Source organism: Pantherophis guttatus, chromosome 1, assembly GCF_059756535.1.
Source record: "Pantherophis guttatus breed Tessera chromosome 1, ASM5975653v1, whole genome shotgun sequence".
Classification (NCBI taxonomy): Eukaryota; Metazoa; Chordata; class Lepidosauria; order Squamata; family Colubridae; genus Pantherophis; species Pantherophis guttatus.
Genome location: NC_142063.1, coordinates 301,407,018 through 301,434,499, shown reverse-complemented (window position 1 = coordinate 301,434,499; position 27,482 = coordinate 301,407,018). Strand labels below are relative to the sequence as shown.

Genomic DNA, 27,482 nt, shown 5'->3' with positions numbered 1-27,482 from the left:
GTGGTCAGCTTGCCTTCTGGACTCTGGACCAGCCGCTGCAGAAGGTAAGCAGCCTGAACAAAGAGATGGTAGTGGGGGAGGAAGCAGGGCTAGGGCCAGGACCGCTAAAGGAGGGGAAACGGGTGACTTGTGAAGAGAGTGTGGGGGTAAAAAATGAAAATTCCCAAAAAAAATCCTACCTTTTCCTGTGGGCGTGGCTAGGTGGGGGGGTCATGTGACTGAGTGGGCATGAGTGTTAGTGATGTCAAATTGGCCTTGCCCACTCAGTCACATGCCCCCCACCTAGCTACGCCCACTGAAACAGTAGCGAAAATTCTTGAAACCCACCACTGATACATGCACATGCACACACACGCACACATGGATGCTCCTACATAGAAGACATTGTTAGCCCTTCAAGGTAGTCCAGACAAGCAGAGTATGATCACAGTACTAGCTCTATTTTTATTATAAGGTTGCATTAACAGAATCTGACAAGTTGAAAGAACCCCTATCTTCCTTCACTTTTACTCTCCTGAAAACTAGGGAGGGTGTCTTCTTTCACCACTCTTTCTCCATTGGACTCAAATTTCGTTTATCAGACCATTGTCTAGGCTTTGGTTCTTCCTCCTGTCTCCCAAGGTCATTTCCACATACCGTTGGAGATGTGTACTGGCCAATTTTTAGAGAAGTTGCAACATGGGTCTCCTGGCTGATTCTAATGGTGGTAAAAGAAAGAGTTAACATTTAGCATTTACACTCAAGGAACTCAGAACAAGAAGTCAATAGCTTTGGGACTCAACTCATGATTGGGTAGCATAGAATGATCAGAAGTAGCTTGACACTGGGAATTAAAAGGGATCTCAGAAAAGTTCCTTATAACCTGATGGAGTTGATGTTTATTTGACCCAAAGGTAGGGGGGGAACCTCTGGGCCAGAGAAAATGAAAGGATACAGAATTAATTATGACAGATGCTCACTCAATATTTTTACCAGCTGTTCTGTTGTGAGATGTTGAAACTTCAAGACTGATCTTTTTAAAAAAAACAGTTATGGTTTGCCCAATATAAATATATTTATTATTTATTCAGTTCATTCAATGTAATTACTTTGTCACTGAAGCAACTCTAGCAAGGGGAGAATAAAAACAGATTTTAACAAATCTAACAAAAAAATGAAATCCAAGAATAACCCCCCCCCCAAAAAAGAAAGAAACATGAAATCAAAAATACATTTTAAGGAAGGACTGCTGAATAGTGTTCTTTTAATATAATTTTTATTAAAAGAAAATTTTACATAAGATTAAAAAACTACAAAAACATAAATGGAAAAATTGAAAAAAAAATATGAAAAAATAAAAGGGATGCATTGCTAAATTTTGGAAATATAGATAATGATGACCGTGCCTGCTATTTACCTATTAATAGCAGTACAACTTACCATAGCATAATTTTAGTGGGTGTAATTTACAACATATTAAATTGCAACTAATTCACAGTAGGAATATCTAAGAAAATCCCTTCTTGCTCACATAATAAAAATATACTAGAGGTCCAGGTGACAGTGTTTCACTTTCTTTTCCTATGATGCTAGATTTCTATTCATAGCTTTACTAATTTGGGGTTTATATGTCTGTAGTAAGAAAATACAGTCATTTGAACTCCCATCCACCTTTTGAAATGAAGCAAGTTAGTCATAGGCTTGCCATCTCAGTGAGAATTAGCTTCAACAGAATCTAGAAAGTTTATAGAATGACCCAATGATCAGAATCTATTAAATGAATCTACATCTTATATCTCTTCTTGTTTGTTTACTCAGGTTTCTCTGTCATGCCAACAAGTCTCTTAGAAACTCATAATCTTGGTATGATAATAGAGTTAAAAACAATAGATGGAATTCAAAATAAGCCACAAAAAAATGGAAGGACCAACATCATATCATCTTCAATTCAGTAGTATTTCAACTTTCTGTTCTGACCTTAAAGCACTTCTGAAAGGGCCAGGACTTCACTTTGAAAACTTATTGGAGAAAAGGAAACCCTTCCCAAGGTAGTTTTCCATAGGAGAGAAACTATCACCAAGAAGGCTCAACCACACTCTCCCTAGCGTGATCTCTTAGTAGGGCAAGCCTTAGTAGACCTTCTCTCCCTAATCTCTCCAGATGGGCAGATTCAAATTACACTAAGTAGTCTCAGACATTCGCAGTCTTAAGCCATGTAGCCCTATAGAACTGACAGCCAACACATTTCCATAATAGAGGAACTTGGATTTCAGGTCAGTCAGCTTCCCAATCCACAGCCACACTGTCTTGCTGAAATTAAGCCTAAACCAGCTTTCTCTATCGAGAGATGAACAATCTCCAAGCACAAAGACAGAAGCTCCCCCACTTCTCCTGCTGAGCCCAATCCAGGGGTGAAATGCTCCCGGTTCGGACCGGATCGCCCGATCCGGTAGCGATTGCGACAGGTGGTTTGGAGAACTGGTAGCAAAAATCCCTGCCCCCCCCCCACATGCCCAGCTGAGCCGCGCAATCATCAGAGGCTTTTTTTTTACTTTTAAAAGCATTTTTTTTACAACCTCTTCGGCCGAAAAAATGCTTTTAAAAGTTAAAAAAAAAGCCTCTGATGATCGCGCGGCTCAGCTGGGATTGTCAGAGGCTTTTAAAATCATTTTTCTGCAACTTCTTCAGCCGAAGAGGTTGTAGGAAAAAAAATGCTTTTAAAAGCCTCTGACGATCCCAGCTGAGTTGCCTGATCATCAGAGGCTTTTAAAAGCATTTTTTTCTGCAACCTCTTAAGGTTGTAGAAAAAATGCTTTTAAAAGTAAAAAAAAAAAAGTTGGCCACACCCACCCAGTCACATTACCCCCACCACCAAGCCACGCCCACAGAACCGGTAGTAACAAATTTTACATTTCACCACTGGCCCAATCTATCAATATATAACTGAGATATTCTTTGCCCTGCCTTTAGATAGATGTTAAATGGTAGGAGGGGGGGGGAAGTACTTAAGGACTCAGTTTGTTCTTCCACCATCTCAGGAAAGGTTTTACTCCAACACAGTAAATCCTTCTAGTTGTCCCACAACATGATAACTGGTATTGAAAGCAGTTAAAAGATCTAGTAAGATCAACAGAGATACAGTCCTACACTAGGTCAGTTTGCAAGAGCAACCAATGCAGTTTCTATTCCAGACCTAATCCCAAGTGAAAAGGGTCCAAATAATCCGCTTCATTCGGGGCTGTCTGCAACTACAATCCCATTATTTTTCAACAAAGTTTCCTAAAAAGAGATTATCAGACAGGTCAAACACTGACTTTGTGAGGAGGGTGCAATATTTCAAAGCCAACCACAAATCCAGTAATATATGTAGGGAATCCCACTTTTGCTTTTGAATTTCTTAATGGTGATTCTTAGATAGGCATGTTTAATTCATGCCATCTCTCTCTCTCCTCACTGCCTGTCTAGCAGCATTCTTATTCATTTATGTTATTACAACACACTTTTAAAAATCTCAGGCTTGGAAGGGAAGTCTAATGTTTGCTGTTCTGGGAGAATTTGAAGCCATGCATGCAAAAAGGATAAAATCACTTTTAAGTCTGCCTGTAGGAAATCCATCTTGGCAACCAGACAACTAGAATTAGTTATTAAAGAGCTGTCAAATGAATAAAGACACCTCTGTAGGGAAAACCACTAGAGGCATTTATTTTTTTCAGTGTGAATGGTGGACTAATACCAAATCAGCTTTCACTTTCTACTTTTGCCTTTGCTCCCAGAATAGAGATCAGACTTAATAAACACAGGTGGAATATTTTTTTAAAGAAAACTGATGATTTTTATTAAAACCTATTACAAACTGTTATAGATTTGCTGTTTTTAGATGTCTCAATGGAATCTCAATTGCACATATGCAATTGTGGCATAAGATTGACTAAAACTTAAGTAAACCTACATAATCTTGGGATGGATGGATGGATGGATGGATGGATGGATGGATGGATGGATAGAGTGATGGATGGGCTATCAAGTTGGAATAAACTTTTAACAACCATATGGATATATCTTCTCCAGGATGATCTACCTCCAACCTAGTCCCTCAGGTATTCCAAATGTATCATTGCTGCTTTAATTGAGTCAATTCACCTTGCAGCTGATTGTCCTCGTCTCTTTCCAAGCATTATAACTGCTATCACTAACTGACGTGGTCATAAAGTGCAATGTCACATTACCACATCACTAACCAATGGCAGTTTTGGCAGTCATGGTTGCTGTCATTAAGCAAGGACCTCATGGATCATTAAGCAAGTACCTCACATGATAGCAACTTCCAACTTCCTATCAGCTTCCCCATTGATTTTGCTTATGGGAATGCAGCAGGGAAAGTTGGAATTTGCAATCACTAATTGTATGGATATTGCAATGACCAGAACTCTGAGGATGCATCATAAGTTCCTCTTGCTCAGCATCATTGCAAATTTGAACAATTGCTAAATGAAATGAATGGTCGCAACTAAGGACCCTCTGTAGACTTTCCCAAAGATCTAGATCTCTGCATATCATGACCAAAATATTATAATTTGAGCCTGGTTGTTTGTGCACCTCAAGTGAGGAGTCTGGGTTGGTTTCTTCAATTATTTACTTATTTACTTGCTTTCTTGGCTGTCCACAGTATTCTCAGAAGTCTTCTCCAAACCAAAGTTCAAAATCTTTCTATCATTTTATCTTTTCTATCCTGTCACAAAGAAAACCATGCTTGCACAATTTTAATCTTTGTGGGTACAGATACATCATGGCATATGCATAGACACCTCATGGTATCTGAATATATTTCTGAGACTTTCATTACTGTCTTCCAAGTGCTGGAAGCATATTTCTTGACTGTAGTTTTATAGGGAAAGACTCCTCAAACTCACATCAGATGACAATGGATAGAAACTAATCAAGGAGAGAAGTAATCTAGAACTAAGAAGAAATTTTCTGACAGTTAGAACAATTAATCAATGGAAGAATTTGCCTCCAGAAGTTGTGAATGCTCCAACACTGGAAGTTTTTAAGAAGAGATTGAACAACATTTGTCTGAAATGGTATAGGGTTTCCTGCCTAAGCAGGGGATTGGACTAGAAGACCTCCAATGTCCCTTCCAACTCTGTTACTCTAAGACAATTGTAGAGCATTTTAGTTGGCAGAAGATGACATGCTGAACATTAATTTCATATCACATAGATAAATTCAATCATAATTTCAAGTGAAAAGCTATAGACATTTTAGATCAAGCCTGATTTAGGAATGCAAGAGAATTCTAAAAATCTGGCACTGTGACAAATTAACATTCAGAAGGTATGTAGTAATAAATCCCATTTATGAACTATTCAAAGGGAATAATTAAAAGTCAAATGAAGGGGCAAACCTCCCAGAACACATCCTTTTTTGTCTCAGTCAACATGAAAATAAGCACAAAATGATCTCAGAAAGGCCTGGATTGTAGCATGCAAACAAAACAAAAAACAATACCACTAATCAACACGTCTGCCCAAACCAATTAGTAGGACAAAATGTTCTATATAAACAGTCAACACACAGTACTTTCTCATGTCATAGCACTGATTATATTACCTAGAGTGGTACTGCAAAAAAACCAAGCTCAGAGAACACACCTTGTCATCAATTCATTGACAGACATATCTGATTCAACATACCCTGTTAAGACTCCTCAGTATCCTAGAGCTTCATTATTTTTCCAACAATACAATACAATACAATAAATTGTTGTTGTTGTTGTTGTTGTTGTTGTTGTTGTTGTTGTTGTTTATATTTATATACTGGCCTTCTCCCGAAGGACTCGGGGCAGTGAACAGCCAACAGATAAAACACAAGAAATACAAAATTTAAAAACAGTATTAAAATCCAATTAAATTAATTTGGCCCACAATTGAAAGCACCCCTGAATTAAAACCCATAATTAAACAATTTAAAAATTAAAAGAATTTAAAAGAATTAGGCCAGCCCAGCTTGTTGAAATAAAAACGTCTTTAGGGCACAGCGAAAGGTGCGAAGATCCGGGATCCGCCATATCTCCGGGGGCAGCTCATTCCAGAGGGTAGGTGCCCCCACAGAGAAGGTTCTCCCCCTGGGGGCTGCCAGTCGGCATTGTTTTACCGACGGCACCCTGAGGAGCCCCTCTCTGTGGGAGCATACTGGTCGGTGGGAGGCTATCGGTGGCAGAAGGCGGTCTGAACAAATGTTGGTTCAATGAGTTCAATAAAAAGATGACCAAACATTGTAATGAGTATTATTTATTTATGCAGACTATTTATTAAAGGGAGAGCTCTGATCACATTATAAATCTTTAAATTACAGGTTTACTGACAGTTCTAAAAAATTTACCATTTTATTTCACTTCTGATTGTAGCATATTCCATAATTTAATTATCTATTGCATAAAAGCACACTTTCTTTTATCTCTCCTGGCTCTGACACATGCTGGATGGATGTAGGTTTTAATATTTTATGAGAGGGGAAGCAAACGTGTCCCTCTCCACTTTCTATTTAACCTAAATTTCTAACATAAATCTGCCTTCCAGGATCTATTAATCATTATATTTTTCCATACCTTCAGTGCCAACATGTACCACAACTCTATCTCATCAATGAGGCTATCTAGATCTAGACAATGGAAACAGTGCTTCCTGGTTTTAAATGTATTATATCATATAAAAGAAATTGGTAAATTCCCACCCCCACAAAGATATCATCAATGTAGAAATTTCAGCTGCATTTGACTCCTTCATACTGTAGCTGTATTTTAAATTACTGGCTTATCATTCATTCATCTTATTTTTGGAGACAATCTTTTGGAGATTCTTAGGGTCATATTGAATTCAGCTTGTAAATACTCTGGGCAAAACTAGGTATTTCATTTAAAAACTAAAGAGGTATATGCAAAAACTTTGGAGTCATAGGAATTATTAACTTCTCAAGTTTTTTTTAATATAAATCCTTCTAGTGTTACCATTTGCTCTACTACAGACAAGTTTAGACATCATCACTCTGTACTGCAATCCTGAAGTTAGGATGCCCATAATCCCATTCCACCAATTGTAATGTGATAGGATTTAAAGGTAGATTCTCATCGAATTTGCTTCTTAAATGGGTACTTTAAAATGTGATCTGTAAAGACATCCAATGGAATTCTTACAAGTAGACCATTCAGTCCGTGATAACAGAGGAACCCTGTGAAAACAGCACCCAGTTGGGCTTAAACAATTCCTAGACATCAAAAACCATTTTAAAGAACTTCTATGGGCTGAATTGTGATAAAAGCAGCTTGTTGCAGGTTTTCAGCCAACTGGCCTTGCCCCACACCAAGGGATGCTCCCTTTGAAATTAATTAAGTTCAGTGGCCTCCAGATGTGGTCCAGCATCTCCCCCACTGTGCAAAAGTTTGAGAGTCTTCATTTCATTGTAAATAAACAGGCAGAAATCACTCTGTAGTAAGAAGGAAACTTGGGCTGTCACTCAACAAGATGATCTCCTTCAGAGGCAGATGACAAGCTTCCTGCTAGCTTGTCTAGCTTAACATTCTCTCACACCCAAACCCATATACACACATACAGAGACAGAGATATTAACTGATAGCATTTCAAAGGGAGGTCTGTTTTGAAGACAATAATAGAGCAGACAATGTGGTAACTATTCTCTTCTGACTCATGGTTAAGTTGTTTGAAACACTGAAGCATATGTGAAGACATGATATTCTGCCCTCTTTCCAGAAATCACACACTTTATATTTTATAGCAGCCTTTCCTTACCTAGTTTCCTCCAGATGTTTTGGATAATACCTTCACCTCCAGACGGATTATAAGAGCTGAAGTACAGTGCAACAGGAAGACACTAAATGGAAGAAGACAGCTAAAATTGACTCAAGAAGGACTGCTTTTCAGGATTTCAATGAGGAGAGGTGCTATAATCCAGTCAAAAGACCCAAAGATGTTCTAATGCAGTCATAGTGTGTGTCTCAGGTAGAAAAATCATAATACTCAAGGAAGATCATGTTGTAAGATCTCTGAAGAGAAATTCCCAACAAGTACCTCTATCCTTGTTTGGAAATAAAAAGAGTAATGAATTAGAATAAACAGTAATAAATTAGATAACTAATAACTGTCATGATATCTTGACAATTATTGTTTTAAGTGCTTGAAGGGGCCATATGGCTGAGATAAATTATTCAAATGATTTAAAGGTGTTGACCTTTAAAGCCCTACATGGCATGAGATTTGGTTGTTTGAGAGATTGCCTCTCCCCGATTATATCTGCCTGTCCTACCACATCCAACATAGAGGGCATGCTTTAGCTCCCGACAACTAGAGCAAAGATCTCCAACCTTGGCAACTTTAAGACTTGTGGTCTTGAACTCCCAGAGTTCTTCAGGCAGCTTTGCTGGCTGAGGAACCCTAGGAGTTGAAGTCCACAAGTCTTAAAATTGTCAAGGTTGGAGACCCCTGAGCTAGAGATTTTCACTTGGCAGGTCCTCGACAGTGAGCCTTTTCTGCTGTGGTCCTTGCTTTATGGAACATTCCTCTCCCTGAGTTCATCCTTTTCACAAAACCTATTTGTGTCATCAGGCCTAGGGACCCCAGGGACTAGTGAAATATTGAGATGGCTCTAATGTAATTAACACGTACTTGTCACCTTTTTTTTTTTTAGTTTTCAAATTTGTGACTTTTATAATTTTGAAGCTTTAATAAGAGTAATACTTGTTTGTATACATATTATTTTGTTCTGTGCTACCAAAGTCACTTATTGTGAAATGATTGCCGTATAAATATGACAGACAAATAAATAAATCTATAAATAAATTAACAGAATAACAGAGCTGGAAGGGACCTTGGAGGTCTTCTAGTCCAACTGCCTGCTCAGGCAGGAAACCCTATACAATTTCAGACAAATGGTTGTCCAGTCTCTTCTTAAAGACCTCCAGTGATGGAGCACCCACAACTTCTGGAGACAAGCCGTTCCACTGGTTAATTGTTCTCACTGTCAGGAAATTTCTCCTTAGTTCTAGGTTGCTTCTCTCCTTGATTAGTTTCCACCCATTGTTTCTTGTCCTGCTTTCAGGTGCTTTGGAGAATAGATTGACTCCCTATTTGGACCATGAAATCCACAATATAATTTTATATGCCCCAAATAATGGGGTGGTAAAAGAAAGAGTGGGAAAGAGAGAAGTGGCATGGCATATCCTCATGCATATCTATGAACACAGCAAGATTATGAAGAGTCATAATAAAAATGAGTGAAGAATATGGTACCATGCAATATAGTGAGCTTTCCCTACTTTGGTCTCTGATATAATTGCCTGCAGAATCTGACCATCAGTGTGAGATCTCCTCCTCTGCTGATAAGTCTGCAAGGAAATGCACCCTTGTCCATGACATTGGTTGCCAAATTCAGATTCTAGAACAGAAAAAGATCATCTTGCTGGAACTCAAAAAGCAAGTTTAGTAGAATTTCTGAAAGTAAATCTTCCCCCACCACAGCCCATAGCAAATATTTTGTGAAAGATGACAACTAGAAAAACTGTAAGATCAGGGACTAAATAAACCTGTCCAAAGCTATTACTTGCAAATATATTATAGGTACGGTATGTATAGAGTTTATCATGCTGAATTGTTTCTCAGATCTAAAGCTCACAGAGTCCTTTTGTGGATAAATTATCATCTTTCACTGAAAAGTGGGAATAAAGCAGGGAAGAGGAAAGTAGGCAGGAAAGTCAGAGGATAAATATAATAAACTTATCAGTAAACAAGTGCCATTCTTCTGCAAGTGAATTGTGCTCATATAGATTGAAAGATTCTACTGAAAAACTTTTATTAATAAAAACTGTTCTTAAAGCACATAATCACAGAAATACATTTTATAAGAGGGGGGGGAAGTCAACCTGAAAGCAGATGCATTCCAATAAAAGCATCCCCCCAAAAGATGTAAGGCAACAATTAGACCTAGAAAATTAAAAACTCTGAAACTTAATCCAAAAGGACAGTCCAATCAATGAAAAAGAATACCACATGCTTACACTGTAATTGCATTCCAGCCAAGATTTTTCATGGTAACAACCAGTACTTAAAAGTAATTGCATTCCAATAAAGATCAGTGGTCTAGAGCTACTATGGCTTTAATATTTGACATATGGATCTGATACTATTTCAGTTAAAAAAATCGATGGCCAAATTAAAACTTAAAATGAAATTAAAGTCAGTGGCCCTGTAGGGTAATACAAACCAAACAAGGGGGATCAGAGCTGATCTAAAATTGACAAATTTATAAGTAAATAAATATATATAGATACAGACACAGATACAGATACAGATACAGATATATAGATATTCATGCATCCCTGCCATTTTTCAGAAAGGTCTCAGAGCTGCCCACTATTTCTCCCTAGATATGTTTTTGTTTGTTTGTTTGTCTGCTTGTTCCTTGTTAAAATGCCTTGTGTTATGAGCTGGTTCATTTCCAAGGTTAGATCTTAAAATTTCATATTCCAAACTATTAATCAAAGCAGGCTTAGAATTACAATTAACCAAATTTAAGATTTCTGGTAGTATGAAACCTTCACCTTTTGAAGAAACAAACATCCAACTTCAGACATTGTTATTATCTGGATACTCTTGACCAGGGTTGTCAAACTCAATTTCATTGAAGGCCGCATCAGGGTTGTGTTTGACCTCGGGGATGTGGGGCATGGCCAGGGTGGGTATGGCCAGCTCAACGTCACTCGTGTTGCTGGCGCACGTGGTGGCCTGAGTGCTCTGCCAGTGAAAATGGGCTCCCGAGCTCCATTTCCAGCTGCAGCGGCCTCCTGCAACCCTCTGCCAGAGAAAACGGAGCTTACAAGGGCTGCCTGCAGTCCTCCCAAGCTCTGTTTTCGCTGGCAGAGGAACCGCAGGCCAGTCCTTCACTGTTTCCAGGATGTGTCCGCGGGTCAGATCTAAGCACCCTGCAGGCCGCATCCAGCCCGCAGGCTTTGAGTTTGATACCCCTGTTCTTGACTATATGAATAAGTACCGATTTCTAACTTTCTAATTTGTGTAGGGAAATCTGAAGAGTATCAACAGCCTGTTTCAAAGAAAAAGCAAATTAACAATTATGGCATCATAAGATGCAAGTTAACAATTATGGCATCATAAGATGCAAGTTAACAATTATGGCATCATAAGAACAGAGGATCAGATATGACACCAATAGCTTTCTGCCACCAGTATTTTTCAGCAACTGATATTCTGAAGGTTCCCTGCCTCTGATTTTGAAGGGCAAATATAGTCATCAATTCTAGCAGTTGTTTTGATATTTTGGTTTTACAGTCATTAAAGTTGATAGCTAGAGATGTAAAAGAAATATGTTATGCATTTCAACATGCTGAGATCCAGATATTCTGTTGTGACTTGGATTGCAATAGGGAGTGGAGTCCTTAGTTCTTAATTAGAAAAGTTCATAAAAGTTAGTGTGCGTTCAAAAAAGTTGCATAAAAATTAACTTACATTTTGGAAGGCTGTCCAAACATATTACAGCAAAGTTTCATTTTAAGAAACTGCATAATAGTAAAAAGTTGACTTGAAAGCATTCTAGGGCAATTGTCCACTATCAAGATAAACCCAATAGAATGCTATATGAATACATTCAGCACCCATCTAGACTGATTGTAGATTGACTGGCATATCCTTATTGCTGACCGCCCACCCCTCATCTTAGCATAATGGCTACAACTGCATGAATCCCATAGCTTACATATGTATTATGTACTTCATTTTGCCTTTCTGCAATTTTCTCACCCAACATAAACTAACATATTCTGCACAAGAAAGGATCCTATATAGTTATTTCTATGCAAATTAGTTTCCATCTGTGTGTCTGTTATATTTGATTGCCTCCCATCTTATACTGATAGAATTACACATGCATTTGTTACATTATCTTGCACATATAAACAAATGCACAAAATACTACAGAGAGCAAAGGAACATCAAATATAATTATTTCTAGGCATCTTGGATTCTATTTTCTTGGATATTCCCAGTAATTCACCAAAATTGCCTAAAACAAAATTCTTTTAATCAAGCTGTCCATCCTTTCTTGAAGAAGCTTTTCAATCATTATGGCTACATGAAAGCTACATTAATTCCATTGTTCTTCCAACAAATTATGAAGATGTAATGAAGCTCCTGAGCCTTTAATAAGGGATTCATTTAATAGGTGGAAATATTTTGCTAAAATGACAGTAGATTTGAATGGTTGGCTGTATGAAGCCTCCAAACCATCTTTTAGCATTTAATTACTTCTACAGAAAATAGTAAAAGGCCTTTTGTTCATTATGGAATAATTAATAAAGAGCTGGCTGTTGGAGGTTGGAAAGGAAGTCATTTATTCTCTAGCTTATTGTCAATTAATGTAATATTTTAAGGTTTGTTCCTCAAAGAATTTAGGAAATGATTCTACATTTCTGCTGAATGTATGTTGAAGAGCTGTATAGATTCCAGATAGTAACTATCTGCATGTTTAGACAATTGTTGGATATGAAACTGAATATAATTACTATTAATACAGACATATTTTCTTTGAGTGCAAGATGGCAGCACATAAATTTAATAAATAAAATAAAATACAAGCAATATATCTATTAGACAACGAAAACAACATTATCTGGCTGGCCTAGACCAAATCAGAGTTTGGTGTTGCAGTTTTTCAACATGTACATGGAGAGAGAACATATTTGCTCTACTCATTTCATCCTAATATTTTCTCCTGACTAATTTCCTAAACTAAGTATTGGAGGCTACTCGTAGTTAAGTAAAAAAGTATAAACATGTTCAATTGCTTCTTAATGGAAGTTCCTATTCATACAAGTGAAGCAAGTGCAGAAGTTTAACTTAGTTATGTCTGATCTGACATCCCAATCTAGAGCAATCAGTTCCATTAGGAATGTAACTCCAGAACATAACTACCAATTCTAGGTGAACTTATTGCACTTCGCGCTGACCCGGCAAGTCAATCGTATTATGTTGTTGTAAAGTTATTTTCCATTCAGAAGCCTGACAGCCCACGGATAAAAACTGTTCTTCAGCCTATTTGTGTGGCTGCCTATGCTTCTATATCTCCTTCCCGACGGAAGGAGAATAAAGAAGCACTGACCAGGATGTGAGTCGTCCCTGAGGATTTTCCTCACTCTTCTAAGGCAGCAAGCCCTAGCAATGTCATCTAGTGATATCAGGGGACAACCCACGATGTTTTGTGCTGTGCTCACCACCCTCTGTAATATCTTGAAGGATCTTGACAGACTTGAACATTGGGCACTATCTAACAAAATGAAATTCAACAATGAAAAAAGTAAAGTTCTACATTTAGGGAAGAAAAACAAAATGCACAGGTACCATATATGTAGTACTTTGCTCAATAGTAGTAACTGTGAGACGGATCTTGGAGTCCTAGTGGACAACCATTTAGATATGAGCTAGCAGTGTGCAGCAGCTGCCAAAAAAGCCAGCACAGTTCTGCGTTGCATAAACAGAGGGATAGAATCAAGATCATGTGAAGTGTTAATACCACTTTATAATGCCTTGGTAAGGCCACACTTGGAATATTGCATTCAGTTTTGGTTGCCACGATGTAAAAAAGATGTTGAGACTCTAGAAAGAGTGCAGAGAAGAGCAACAAAGATGATTAGGGGACTGGAGGCTAAAACATATGAAGAAGGGTTGCAGGAACTGGGTATATCTAGTTTAATGATAAGGACTAGAAAAAGGATATTATGTTTAGATATGAATATATGTAAAAGATTTGAGTTAAGAGATATAACGATGAGGGTGAAGGAAATGGGTAGACTATGAACTGAATAAATGTTAAATTAGGATTTATTATATAGTTTTATAGCGGAAGGTTGTTTTGAAATGTTAGATTAATATACATAAAAGATTTGATTTATTATTATGCTAAATTAGGAGTTATTATATAATGTTATAGTAGAATGTCATTTTGAAATGTATAGTATAAGGGAGATATGATAATTTTATTAGAAATAAAGGGTCAGTATATGGGGATGGAGTAAGGGGATGGTAAAGTATTATATAATCTGTTATGAATTTGGGTTTTATTATGAAGAAGTCACAGGGGGAGGGGAGGGGGAGGGGGGTTAGGGAGGAGGGGGGAAAAAGGGGGGGCAATTTTGTATTTGAAAAACTTTTTCAATTAAAAAAAAAAAGAAGGACTAGGGGAGACATGATAGCAGTGTTCCAATATCTCAGGAGTTGCCACAAACAAGAGGGAGTCAAACTATTCTCCAAAGCACCTGAGGGTAGAACAAGAAGCAATGAGTGGAAACTAATCAAGGAGAGAAGCAACTTAGAACTAAAGAGAAATTTCCTGACAGTTAGAACAATTAATAAGTGGAACAACTTGCCTGCAGAAGTTGTGAATGCTCCAATACTGGAAATTTGAAAGAAGATATTGGATAACTATTTGTCTGAAGGGGTGTAGGGTTTCTTGCCTGAGCAGTGGGTTGGACTAGAAGACCTACAAGGTCCCTTCCAACTCTGTTATTCTATTCTATTCTATTCTATTCTATTCTATTCTATTCTATTCTATTCTATTCTATTCTATTCTATTCTATTCTATTCTATTCTATTCTATTCTATTCTTTCTATCCGCGGCTGTCAAGCTGGCATACCATACCACAATGAGTGAGAATGCTTTCTATTGTGGACCGGTAATAGGTAATCATCAGTTGTTGTTCCACTCTATTTTTTCGCAAGACTCTAAGGAAGTGGAACTAAATGATAAAGAATACTTTCTATACATTAACCAGTGGTGGGATTCAGCCTATTTGGACCGATTCGGGCGAACCGGTTGCTCTGACGATTAGCTGAGAGCGAACTGGTTCACTCCGACGATCATGTGGGCCCGCCTGCCCGCCCCTGCACTATACTGACCTTTATTTTGTTTTTTTGAAGCCCAGCTGATAGGCGTGACAGAGGGAATTGCAGCGCTTCATCTGTTTTACTCACAGGGCTGCAATCGAAGGTAAGTTTTAGACCAGTTTGGAAATGAACCGCCCGCGCACGGAGTGCGCATTTGGCACATGGACAAGTGAAGTGAGCGCCCAGCAAATCGGTTGTTACACCAGCTGAATCCCACCACTGATTTTAACCCTTTACTCAGAAATAAAACATAAGGGGCAAAAATCACTCAAAACATGGGAGAAGAAACAATTAATTAAAATGACAAGGAAGGAAATTTTGAATGGACATCAGGAAACAATTCCCAATGATACAAGCTATTTAATAATGGAACAGACTGCCTCAGGAAATGAGTCTCTTGTTCTTGGAGGTATTTAATCAGTGGTAATGTGGCCATTTTTCAGGGATGCTGTAACAATGAGTTCCTGTAAAAGAGAGGAAATTGGACTAGATGATCCTCTAACTATATTCCAGCCCATGCATTCTAAGCTTCTCTGGTTCTATATATTTTGTGTTATCCTCAGTACTTGCAGGGAAGAAATGATTATGAAACTAGTCTTAGCCCTGGAGTATGGCTATTTATTCCTGTGATATCCAACAATAAATACGTTGGGGGGAAAGAAAAAGGATGAGCAGCAGCAAGGTGGATGGATTCAATGAGAGCAGCAGTTGGCAAACTGTTGGCCCAACAACTGAAGGTCCACATTGGGAACAGATTGTCCTGGGGAAAATGTATGTAGTCACTAAGAGGCCACACAAACTTGACCTAATAATTTGATAAAGCAAGATAAACTAAGACCTAAGTTGTGGTTATAGAACCATAAGCAGGAAGTCTTCTAGAACAATTTTGGTGACAGTGGATTAGCCATCTGAAGGGTATAACAAGGAGATGTGGTAAATAGGAAATAAAGGCAAAGGGAAATATAATTCAGAAGGAAGAAAAGAAATCTTATTTTCAAAGTGTTCATGGAAAGATAATTTAGTGATTCATTCATTCATTTCATTTTTCATTTCATTTATATGTCAGTCACCTCCCAGTGACTCTGTTTATATGTATCTATTATAATAGGAATAGCACTAGCATCTGGGCTTATATACATCACTCTCTTTACAGCACTCTCTTTATAGCACAAGGTTTACAATGTAGAAAATTCTTCAGATATTGCCCCCAACAATCTGGATCCTCATTTACCAACCTCGAAAGGATGGAAGGCTGAGTCAACTTTGAGCCTCATTAGGATCAAACTCCAGACTGTGGGCAAAATTTGCTTGCAATACTACACTTTAACCACTGCACCACCAGGGCTCTTAATCATATAGATATGATTATCTATAATCTATAATATAATATAATACGACAACTTCCCCGGCACCTGGATGAAGCTATCTATCTAGACCCGTACCAGTCGGGCTTCAGGCGGGGGTACAGCACAGAAACGGCATTGGTCGCGTTGGTGGATGATCTCTGGAGGGCTCGGGACAGGGGTTGTTCCTCTGTCCTGGTCCTATTAGACCTCTCAGCGGCTTTTGATACCATCGACCATGGTATCATGCTGCAGCGGTTGAGGGGGTTAGGAATAGGGGGCACCGTTTTGCGGTGGTTCTCCTCCTCCTCTCCGACCGCTCGCAGTTCGTGTTGGCAGGGGGGCAGAGGTCGACCTCGAGGCGTCTCGCATGGGGAGTGCCGCAAGGGTCGGTCCTCTCGCCCCTCCTGTTCAACATTTATGTGAAGCCGCTGGGTGAGATCATCCGTGGTTTTGGGGTGAAGTGTCATCTGTACGCTGACGATACTCAGCTGTACATCTCCACCCCAGACCACCCCAACGATGCCCTTGATGTGATGTCCCGCTGCCTGGAGGCCATGCGGGTCTGGATGGGGAGGAACAGGCTCAGACTCAACCCCTCCAAGACCGAGTGGCTGTGGCTTCCGGCGCCCCGATATAGTCAGCAGGTGCCATCGCTGACTATTGGGGGTGAATCTTTGCCCCCCACAGAGAGGGCTCGCAATCTGGGTGTCCTCCTGGACGCACGGCTGTCTTTAGAGGAGCACATGACGGCCGTGGCCAGGGGGGCCTTTTATCAGGTTCGCCTGATTCGCCAGTTGCAGCCCTTTCTGGACCGGGACGCCTTGCGCACGGTCACTCATGCCCTTGTCACCTCCCGGTTGGACTATTGTAATGCTCTCTACATGGGGCTCCCCTTGAAGAGCACTCGGAGGCTCCAGCTGGTCCAGAATGCGGCCGCGCGGGTGGTTATGGGCGCAACCCGTTATGCCCATGTGACACCCCTCCTGCGCGAGCTGCACTGGCTCCCGGTGGTCTTCCGAGTGCGATTCAAGGTGTTGGTTACCACCTTTAAAGCGCTCCATGGCATAGGACCTGGGTACCTCCGAGACCGTCTTCTGCCACCAATAGCCTCCCACCGACCAGTTCGTTCCCACAGAGAGGGCCTCCTCAGGGTGCCATCGGCCAAGTTATGTCGGCTGGTGACACCCAGGGGGAGGGCCTTCTCTGTGGGAGCCCCAGCCCTGTGGAATGAACTGCCCCCGGAAATTCGTAAGATCTCCGACCTCCGGGTGTTTCGCTGCGCATTGAAGACCCTGTTGTTCCGCCAGGCCGGACTATCAATACAATAGTTTTAAATTGGGGTATTTAAATTTATTGGGGTTTTAAATTTGAGCCACTTATTTAATTATTTTAAATTTTATATCATTGTTTTGTTTGTGTTTTTAAATAGGCTGTACACCGCCCTGAGTCCTTCGGGAGAAGGGCGGTATAGAAATAAAATTATTATTATTATTATTATTATTATCTATAATCTATAATATAATATATACGGTATGTGACTATAGGCTTGAACTTCATAAAAGCCTCTGTAAAGTGCCCTTAACTGATATGACAAAAGCATACAGCATTGGGTTTAAATAACAGTCTGCAATAATCCTATCATTGTTAGATCTGGGCCTTCCTGGATCTCTATGCAGGAAGATGCATACAGGATGGTAGCTGTAATATTGCAATAAGTAATAGTGCAATCAGTGCACTTTGGAGACCTAACTGGAATGGATGCTACCCAGATTCAATGATGAATGCATTATCTGGAGCAAGGTATGTGCAAGGTTGCATAATGTTTGAAATCTGAACTTAGCCTAAGTGGTGGATGTTAGGATCATACTTCAAAATCTAATGTACAGCATTTTGTTATTACAATATTGATGGGGTAAAAGATTCAAAATGAACTAAGGAAATTTAAAGATAAAGTAAACAAGGTAGATTCTAATTCTGGAGAGCATATTAATTCTGATTGGGGGGGGAGTCAGATGAGAGATAAAATGGCAGAAACAGAGGAACAATAAAAGAATGAAAGGGATTATTCATTGCTTAAGTCAAAATTCACATTCAGTAGCCTCTCCTATCTTCTAATCTAGGATGGCCCTTTATCTATTTAAATTAAAAATATTTCAACTCTTAAAATCACAGCAGGCTTTGCCATCAATTTCTATAATTACCCTTTAAATATAATTTGTCAATCCATATATATCAGCTTATTTCAACAATTGGAAGAATTAGTTCTTTGTAGGAAATCAAAGAATGCAGAGCCAAAATCAATGGAAACCTGCTCCCATTTGAGCTAGAGACCTTTGGATGAACTCTTGGGGTGCCATTAAAATGAATAGTTATTCAGGAAAAGTATTATAATGTTTACCTTTTTTCAATTTCTTTTTTAAAACTTTTCAAAGACTTTACCATCTGGATGTGCATACACTGTACCTTTGTAGTGCTGTGAACTACATCATTACCATACATTGAGTGCAGTAGTGAGTTTCAATTTAGTTTGCTAATGGTTCGCTCATGCGCGCAGGCACACACGATGTCCATGCGGGTGGGCGGATCCTCCCGCCACTGCCGCTACCAGTTCGCCCAACACCACTGATTGACTGAATCCATAAACTTAACTATAAAGGTTCTTCATCTTATTTAAAAGTATTTTATCAAGTAAAAAGGGATTTTAAGTATTTATTTACCAATTCTGAGGCCTTACAATCATATCACAGACAAAAGGATTAAAACAATTAAGAAATAATCAGATAAAATAGACATTACTTAATAAAATATTCTCATGCCCAAAAACCCCATGAAAATCCTCATAATCTTATATTTCTATATAGGAGGATTCTCACTCCATTCGACCCATTGGGTTGTCGAAATAACCAGGTTTTGATTATTTTCATAAATCCTTAGTAGAAAAACATACGCACGCATTATTTTTACTAGCAGAATAGTTAAACGACAACAAGGAAAATGTGTAGGAATATTACATTTAATTCCATTGAAAGTAACAGATTAATAATTTTAATTACTTAAATTTCTTTTCAGTTGTTTTAGGGAATCTAAATAAGGTTAAATGCAATAGCTTCTATTACTTCAACTGTTTGTTATCTGTTGCTGTGTATTAAGGAAGAGTGTTATGAAGGGCCTGCCAACTTGAATTAAATCTGATTAACCCCAGAAGCTAGTGATATAACTTAGTGGAACTAGATCATCCTCGTTCCCATGAGCAACAATTTCCATCTTCCTGGTCAATAGAAGCTAGTGAACTATGAGCACCTCAAAGTTATCCAACACCTGATATGTCAGATAAGAGATGTGAGTGAGCGTTGATCTGCTCTCATAGACAATTGCAAGCTAGTCAATATCATTTATCATAATTATTAGTACTTGTGATAGAATTAAATGAACTCCAAATTCATATTGTGAAGATAATATAATTATGAAAGCAATCAGATCAGGGTGGGTTCCACTTACCTCCTGTTTGCAACGGGAGAACATGCGCGCTTCTGCGCATGCGCAGAAGCTTCTGCACATGCGCAGATCACCCATGATGACATCCAGGCAGGTGGGCAGAGCCTCCCGCCACTTTTACTACTGGTTCACATGAACCTGACCGAACTGGGAGTAACCCACCACTGAATCAGACCTGTCTATAGAATCAATGGACTATTGTACAAGATAATCATTGTTCTTTCAGGAAAAGGCAGGAGAAGGGCCTTTATGGCCAGGTAAATTCCAAAGCAATAACACAAAAACTGTTGACATTTTTCTGCATTTTTTTCTGAAAATTAGTTATTTCTGTATAGAATATATAACATAATTGGCGACTGTTGATGGTTTTCTGTTTTAATTTGTTGCCACCCAGCTTCTCTTAATTAGACATAATTAGACATAAATGGGGATATACCAGAGCTAGGGACCTTGAAGTTTTAAACGTCAAGCTTTAAAGCTCCATGCATAACCAAAAAATTCAATTCAGGGGTGAAATGCTACCGGTTCAGGCCGGTTCACCTGAACCGGTAGTTAAAAAATGCTTTAAAATGGAAAAAAAAAAGCAGGAAATCCAAAAGCGCGCATTTATTGTGGACAGTGCACATGTGTGCACAGCATGTGTCTGGTGTGCACTGTGCATGCACGCACAGCATGCATCTGGCATGCGCTGTGCATGTGCATGCACAGCACATGTCTGGCGCACACCACGCATGCACAGGCAGCGAAACGGTGGCGACCAGTGGAGGATTTCACCACTGCTTCAGTTCCTTTACATTTCTTTATCCACTATAGTTTTCAGATTTATATACCAAATGTACTTTAATGAACAACCATACTACGTTTTAATATTAACAAAATGATGTATTATTGCTAAAAATTCCATTTTTCTATAGTTTCAACTTTTCAAAAAATGTTATATTTCTGGACAGATAAGAAATTGATGAAGCCTCTTGCACCAAAGTCAACATACTTAATACCCAAAAGCAACCAATTATTTTGGCACCTGAAATAAAAAGAAGACAAAACCCCGTGACCACTTCACTCTCCACAATAGTAAAAATATAAACAGAATCTTTTAAATAAAGAAATAGTTCTCCCCTTCCATGTTCCCCCACCCACCCACCCATCAAGCACAGGTCATTGGATCATTCTTTTTTAATGAAAGGACTGGCTTTGGGATGGCGGAAGCCCACATGAGACAGAAAAGGTGAAGCAATGTTCTGTAGAAGCGCCATCATTTGACAATTGTGATACATATCTGTAGAAGGTTTAGAAATTTGTTAAGGTATCTAAAAATTTGAATGATAAAGAATTTATTCAATAGAACTTATACTTTAATTTTAATTTAGAAACAGCAAGTTTCCAAATTTTTGGATATGAAGCATGTAAGACATATATTCAAGATTGAATTATTGCTTATGCATCATATAAAAATAAGATTAAAAATAAAAGAAAAAATAACGTAAAAGATGAACTGAAATATTTATGGTCACAGATGATTAGATGCCCATCTACTATTTTATGTAGAAGAAAAAGAGGGGAAAAAACATGGATTAAATAATGTATTATTTTTCCAAACAGAATTCATATTTACCAAAAAGATGCTTTGTCTCTTTTTCTGGGTTTTTTTAAAAAAGCAAAATGCATACATTTAAAAAGAAATTAATATTAAAGAAAACTGAAGAACTAAACTCATGTGAAAGTGAACAGATGTGGTTGGGAATTCTGCAGGATTGTGAACTGAACAATCAGAAATATTGTATTTATCCGTTTCATTGTCTCACACATGTTTAGCTATGAATCTTTATGGATTATAGAAATTGTCTTACCGCACTTTACAGAAAGCCAAGATGGTTCAGCTCTGGAATAGTATAGTCACTTTCAATTTCAAAGTTCTCACTCTCTGTGTGGTCCTTGAAAATAGTGCCCTCAAACAACGGTAAAGAAAGTAGTGCAATAGAGGATTTTATTGTGTTAACACAACTTTAGTCTATGGGTGTGGCTGTTTATGGTTTTTTTTTATTTATTTGGATTTAAAGCACAACATTCAAAATACAAAAAGTACACTCTTCCTTATCCTACCCACTCAAACCACTCAGATGACTGTTCCCCAGTCATGTGATTTCTTAAAGACCACACAAGGACCCTTGTAAGAAGTATAGAAGAGCTGAAATGACACAGTCTTCTTAGTACCGGACCCTTTCTTACTATCAGGATAGAGCTGTGTAGAATTTCTCCATATAAGTTAATATCCAAATTCTCTCTCACACACACATCCACATCCTTCATTTCTTACAATAATCAGTTTTCTAGAGGATGGCAAATTGCCACCCTTATTCATACCAAACAGAGGAACTAGTTCATATAGCAAATGTTCACAATCAGGCTAATCAACTTTTTTTTAATTTAAAAAGAAAAAAAAAGCCCAGAGGGAGGGTGAAACAAAGGCCACGTACAATAAACTAACAAATAAACACAGTAAGAGTGTGAGCCAAGTGTCTTTCATTTCCACATGAAATGAGCTACAAAAAGCAAATGCAATCTGCAGATTTATTTCATTCTAGTTAACGGTGTGGATTAAGCAGATTCAGGTCTATGACAAAATAAACACTCAACACAGCAAAATCCACAAGGTGAATGTTTCCTTAGGGGCCTCTTGTGTTCCTGAGTCCACAAGAGCTTCATGTTTCTCCTGAAATGAAAAAGGAAAATAAATCTTTTCCTCTGGTTTTTCCCAGCCATAAACACAATGAGGCAATTTCAATCCGGCTCATCCCTGGAGTGAGGTTGGCCTAAGGTTTCTATAACAGAGATCAATAGAAAAAATAATTGCCCTAAACTTACTCATTTCCTGGTTCGAGGATAAGCCTGACCTCAGTGCTCTGTTGGCCAAGTTATGAGTCCTATCTACCTCCCACATGTTATAATTCCAATTACCCAAAAAAAGACAGTGACATGGTAGCATTAGGTGAATCTGAAGGTTGGCAGGCTTACACTCTTTTCCCATTCCTTGCCAGACATTGAGGAGAAACACCTAATGAAAGATCTCCTATGTAAATAGCATTATATACAAAAGCAGACCAAATAGGTAATTACAAGGATATATTTTTCTTAGCAGCATCTGATTCTTTATGTTGAGTGTCCTGCCTGCCATCTCTATAATGCATGGTGCTTTGAACACCAAGTGAAAATCCTTATTTCCCAAGAACTTCAAGGAAGCTTTGTTTTCATCCTCACAATGCCCCCCTTACTACTGTTGATGGACTATTTCCCTGTTCATTTGATACACATTCATAAACTCTATTTTCAATGGGTCTCTAAATCATGCCTAAAAGTTTTGTTTTGTTTTGTTTTGTTTTGTTTTGTTTTGTTTTGTTTTGTTTTGTTTTGTTTTGTTTTGTTTTGTTTTGTTTTGCAGAGAGGTTCTTTCAGAGCATCGTTAGGAAGACATTTCAGGAAGATCAAAACTACAATGAGATTTCAGATGTAACTTCAGGAAAGTCTTCGTACTTCAAATCTGGTGTCAGAAACTTCTCTTTTAGCTAACACTGGCAGAATGAGGGAAGGAACCACCCTTTCCCACCATTTTATTTTGTTGCTGATTACAATCCATGCAGCAAGTTACTTTTAAAAGATTTATGGATGCAAACCCATAGGAGGAGGATGGACAAAAATACCTATTTTATGCTTTTAATTATTAAACATGAAACTCAGTCAACTGAACATTTAAAAATGTGTCACAAATACCATTGACTGGTGCTAATGGTTGATACTGGTTGCGGCCAGCATCCTAGGTATCAACCAAGTATCTTCTTAAAATATATGATGTTCCGATTAGCACAGTTTTTTGCAGTTCCGCTGGTGTTATTGCAGGAAGCTGCAATTTCTTGATGTGTTTTGTAAAATTCTTGGACATGGTACCAAGTCCCCTAATGACGATGGGTATCACTGTTACATGTTGTTATTGTTGTTGTTGTTGTTGTTCATTGCATAGTCAGCCAGATGTTCAAACTGGGTTTGGCATTTTTGTCTACCTATCGAGTCCTTACCAAGGACCTGACATAGGCAAATCTGGATGTTTGACGGTGTTACAGATATTGTCGCAGGATGGAAGCAGTTTCAAGTAAAGCCATGTTCTGCAAGTGACTGATGGCAAATTTGTCAACGCCTATGGTGTTCAAGTGGTGTTCCAGTTGTTTTGGGACTGCATCCAAGGTGCCTGTTACTATTGGTACTACCCTTGCTTGCCTTTGCTATAGTCATTCTATTTCTATTTGTACTGTGTTTCCCCGAAAATAAAACCCTGTCTTATATTTGTTTGAATCCTGAAATAAGTGCTTGGCCTTATTGCCATGCACTCAAAAGCCCAATTGGGCTTATTATCAGGGGATGTCTTATTTTGGGGGGAACAGGGTAGGTCTTTGTATTTTGTTATCTTCTCCAATTCTTTCTCTTCTATTCTGCTGTCTCCAGGCTCTGCCACATCCACTATCCAGACTTTTTTGTCTTTCTTATCAACAACTATTAAGTCCGGAGTGTTATATGGCAGGTGCCTGTCTGTCTGGATTCTGAAGTCTCAGAACAATTTAACTTCTTCATTTTCTATGACTTTTTCTATTTTATGGTCCCACCAGTTCTTGTTTAGAGGCAAATGATCTTTCTTGCAGATCTTCCAATGCACCATTGTTGCTACTTTGTCATGCCACTGCTTGTAATCAGTTTGTGTAATCTTTTTGCAGCAGCTTACAGTGGTCCACTGTTTCTTCAGCTATGCTTTGTCTTCCATTTCTGTTCTTTATTTGGTCTCTCACTTGTAGGCCAATTTGGTCTCTCCTTCCTGGCATACTAACTTCAGTGCATCTTCTTCATTGTCCTTCAGATATTCTTCCAAAGCCTTTTTTTTCTTCTTCAACTATCTGATGTACTTGCAACATTCCATGCCCACCTATTTGCCTTGGTAGGTAGAGTCTGTCAATGTCGCTGAGAGGATGAAGGCCATGATTCATCGTCATTATTTTTCTGGTCTTCCTATCCATTGCTTTTAATTCTGTTTGAGACCAGTTCACTATTCCAGCTGTGTATCTAATGACTGGTATTGCCCAGGTGTTTATTGCCTTGATAGTATTTCCTCCATTGAGTTTGGACTTTAAGATCTTTTTCACTCTCTTGATGTATTCACCTCTAATCTTTTTCTTGACTTTAGTGTGCTTGATGTTGTCAGCTTGAAAGATACCCAGGTATTTGTAGTAATCATCTTCATCCAGACTCTTAATGTTATTTTCTTGGGGCATCTTGATTCCTTCAGTTTTCACTATTTTTCCTTGTTTGATAGTGAATGTGGCACATTTGTCCAATCCAAACTTCATTGCAATATCTTGGCTATATATATGAACAGTGTTGAGCAGCTATTCTATTTCAGATGGTGTTTTTCCATACAGCTTCAGATCATCTATGTAAAAGAAGTGGGATAGTCTGGCAGATGTTTTTGATGTTTGATAGCCATGGCCTAAGTTATTCAGTATTGTTGACAGAGGAAACAGTGCAATGACAATTAGAAGTGGTGATCGTTATTATTAGATTAGATATATTATTATTATTGTTGTTGTTGTTGCTGCTCAACGTTTTATTTAAAACAATGAATGCCATCATTTTATGTGTTCATGACAGGCTCCTACTCTTACTTTAAGCATGCTTGGAAGTATTCCATCTTGTCTATATAATTTATCCCTCCTGTTTGAACAGGGAAAGAGAATAGATAGACAGATAAGAGGAAAACTCCTTTTACCTCATTATTAAACTATAACTCATCAGAAATCCTCCTGATTGTACTCAGATGACAATATCAGTTTGTTTGATTAGGGAAAAGACAATAATTATATTTGTTGGGGACTGGAAATCTGTTATGATTTTTTTTGTTGTTGAAAATAGGAAAAATGAATTTGTGATTTATGAGATTAATGATTACAAAAGATAGAATATGAAAAGAAGGAGCCATGAAGTTGCCTTAAAGAGAGAGGATAAAATATAATGCATTTATAACTGTTGTAAAGATCAGAAGCCACTCCTTTATATCTTTTTTCTTTGTTTCCTTATTTACTTATCACTATTTTTCTATTTTAAATTTTCTTTTCTTTTAATTTGTATTGTTTTCTCTTTGTACAAATCTTCTTCAATAAAAATTAATTTAAAAACTCCCCTGTTAGATTTAAATATGTTTCTAAGATAGAATTTGATCTTGAAATTTATTTCGGCCATTGGTAATATGTTAAAAGCATATGAATTAATTTAAGTAATAAGTATCGTTAAACAAGATTCATATAAAATAGAAATATTATGAAAATGAAAGACAGTTATTGTTACTAGATACATAGTCAATAGACCATGTCAATGATAGACAAACTCTGCTCATTGGAGTCTTGCATTAAGATATAAAGTAACATCTTCATAAACAATATCCAACACACAAACAGAAAGAAAGTAGAATACCAATTCAATCAGCAAAACAAAGATCATTATATCTTTCAAAGAGAGAAGATCTTATAAGAAACAATGATTTCAAATTGCAATAACTAAAGAATCCTACCAGGATAATAGGAGAATTAAAATATTTAGTATATCTTCATTGCCAAAATAATGCTATATTCTGACTTCCCAAATGGAAAAACATGACGAAGCTGCTGTGTAAAACTGATGTTATAAGACAGCAATATGAGTACTATGTAAATGAGAGAACAGACTTGTACCATGAAAGTTATAATATTGTAACCAATGTCTGGATTCAGGAAATTACAGGTTTAGAATTTGAATGAGCCCACAAGATCTTCCCATCCAGGAAACGGTCTTCTCCCCTACCTCTCACCACATCACATATATCATTTCTACCAACTGAAACTTTTTTAAAAGTGCTTAATTGTAGTGTTTCTTTGAATTGCATTATATTTTGGAGGAAGGGATTGGAAGTGCGGAAGGAACAAAGAGTTAACCATACTTTAACACTTTATAGCTAGAACTGGGATTTTTTTTTAAAAAAAAAGTATATTACACCAATGGAATATTATGTAGAGCTCAATTGGTGTGATCAGTGGTGAAATGGGAAGAGTTAGCCATCAGAAAAGCTCACAGTAGATAAGAGCTCAAGTAGATGGGTGGATAGATGATAGATAGACAGAAGTTCAAAAGATGTGGACATGTCTTTAGGGGCATGAATTCCCTCACTTCCAGAAGTTGTGTGTTATGGGGGAGCTAGCTTTTAAACAACAAGCTCTTTGGATCCACAGGTAAGTACATCTACTGTCAATGTCATATAGGAACTCATCATCATCATCATCATTTCAATTTATAAAGCTACCTAATCAAACCATGTCAAGGTAGGATAGAATAGGTTAAAAGCATAATAAAATGATTCAGAAATGAATACAGTAATATGTTGGGGAATAAACAAAACAATCAAATAACAACCATTCAGAAAGGTTCAGGAATTACCCTACGTAAATCTTGCATATAAAGCTTTTTGGCCAGATTTGCAAGAGATTCTTTAGAAAATACTTCCAAGTTACATATTCGAAACTCACTTAATGAGCGTGAAGGTTCATTCTCCAAGCTTATGGGTTGGTTTCCAAATGTTTTGTTACCAGGCTAGGTAACATCTTCAGCGGAGTTTAGGGGATGTCAGTGTCAAGGT

The 27,482-nt window shown here is 38.0% G+C and overlaps 1 long non-coding RNA gene across 1 annotated transcript; it reads right to left on the bottom strand.

Annotated features, from left to right (window-relative positions):
* Positions 1–424: 424 nt before the first annotated feature.
* On the bottom strand, positions 425–27,482 carry LOC117671415 (uncharacterized). The gene is made up of 2 exons (XR_004592846.3): positions 27,373–27,482; positions 425–697 (listed from the first exon to the last, which is right to left on the bottom strand). It is a non-coding gene; the product is annotated as an uncharacterized LOC117671415 (long non-coding RNA).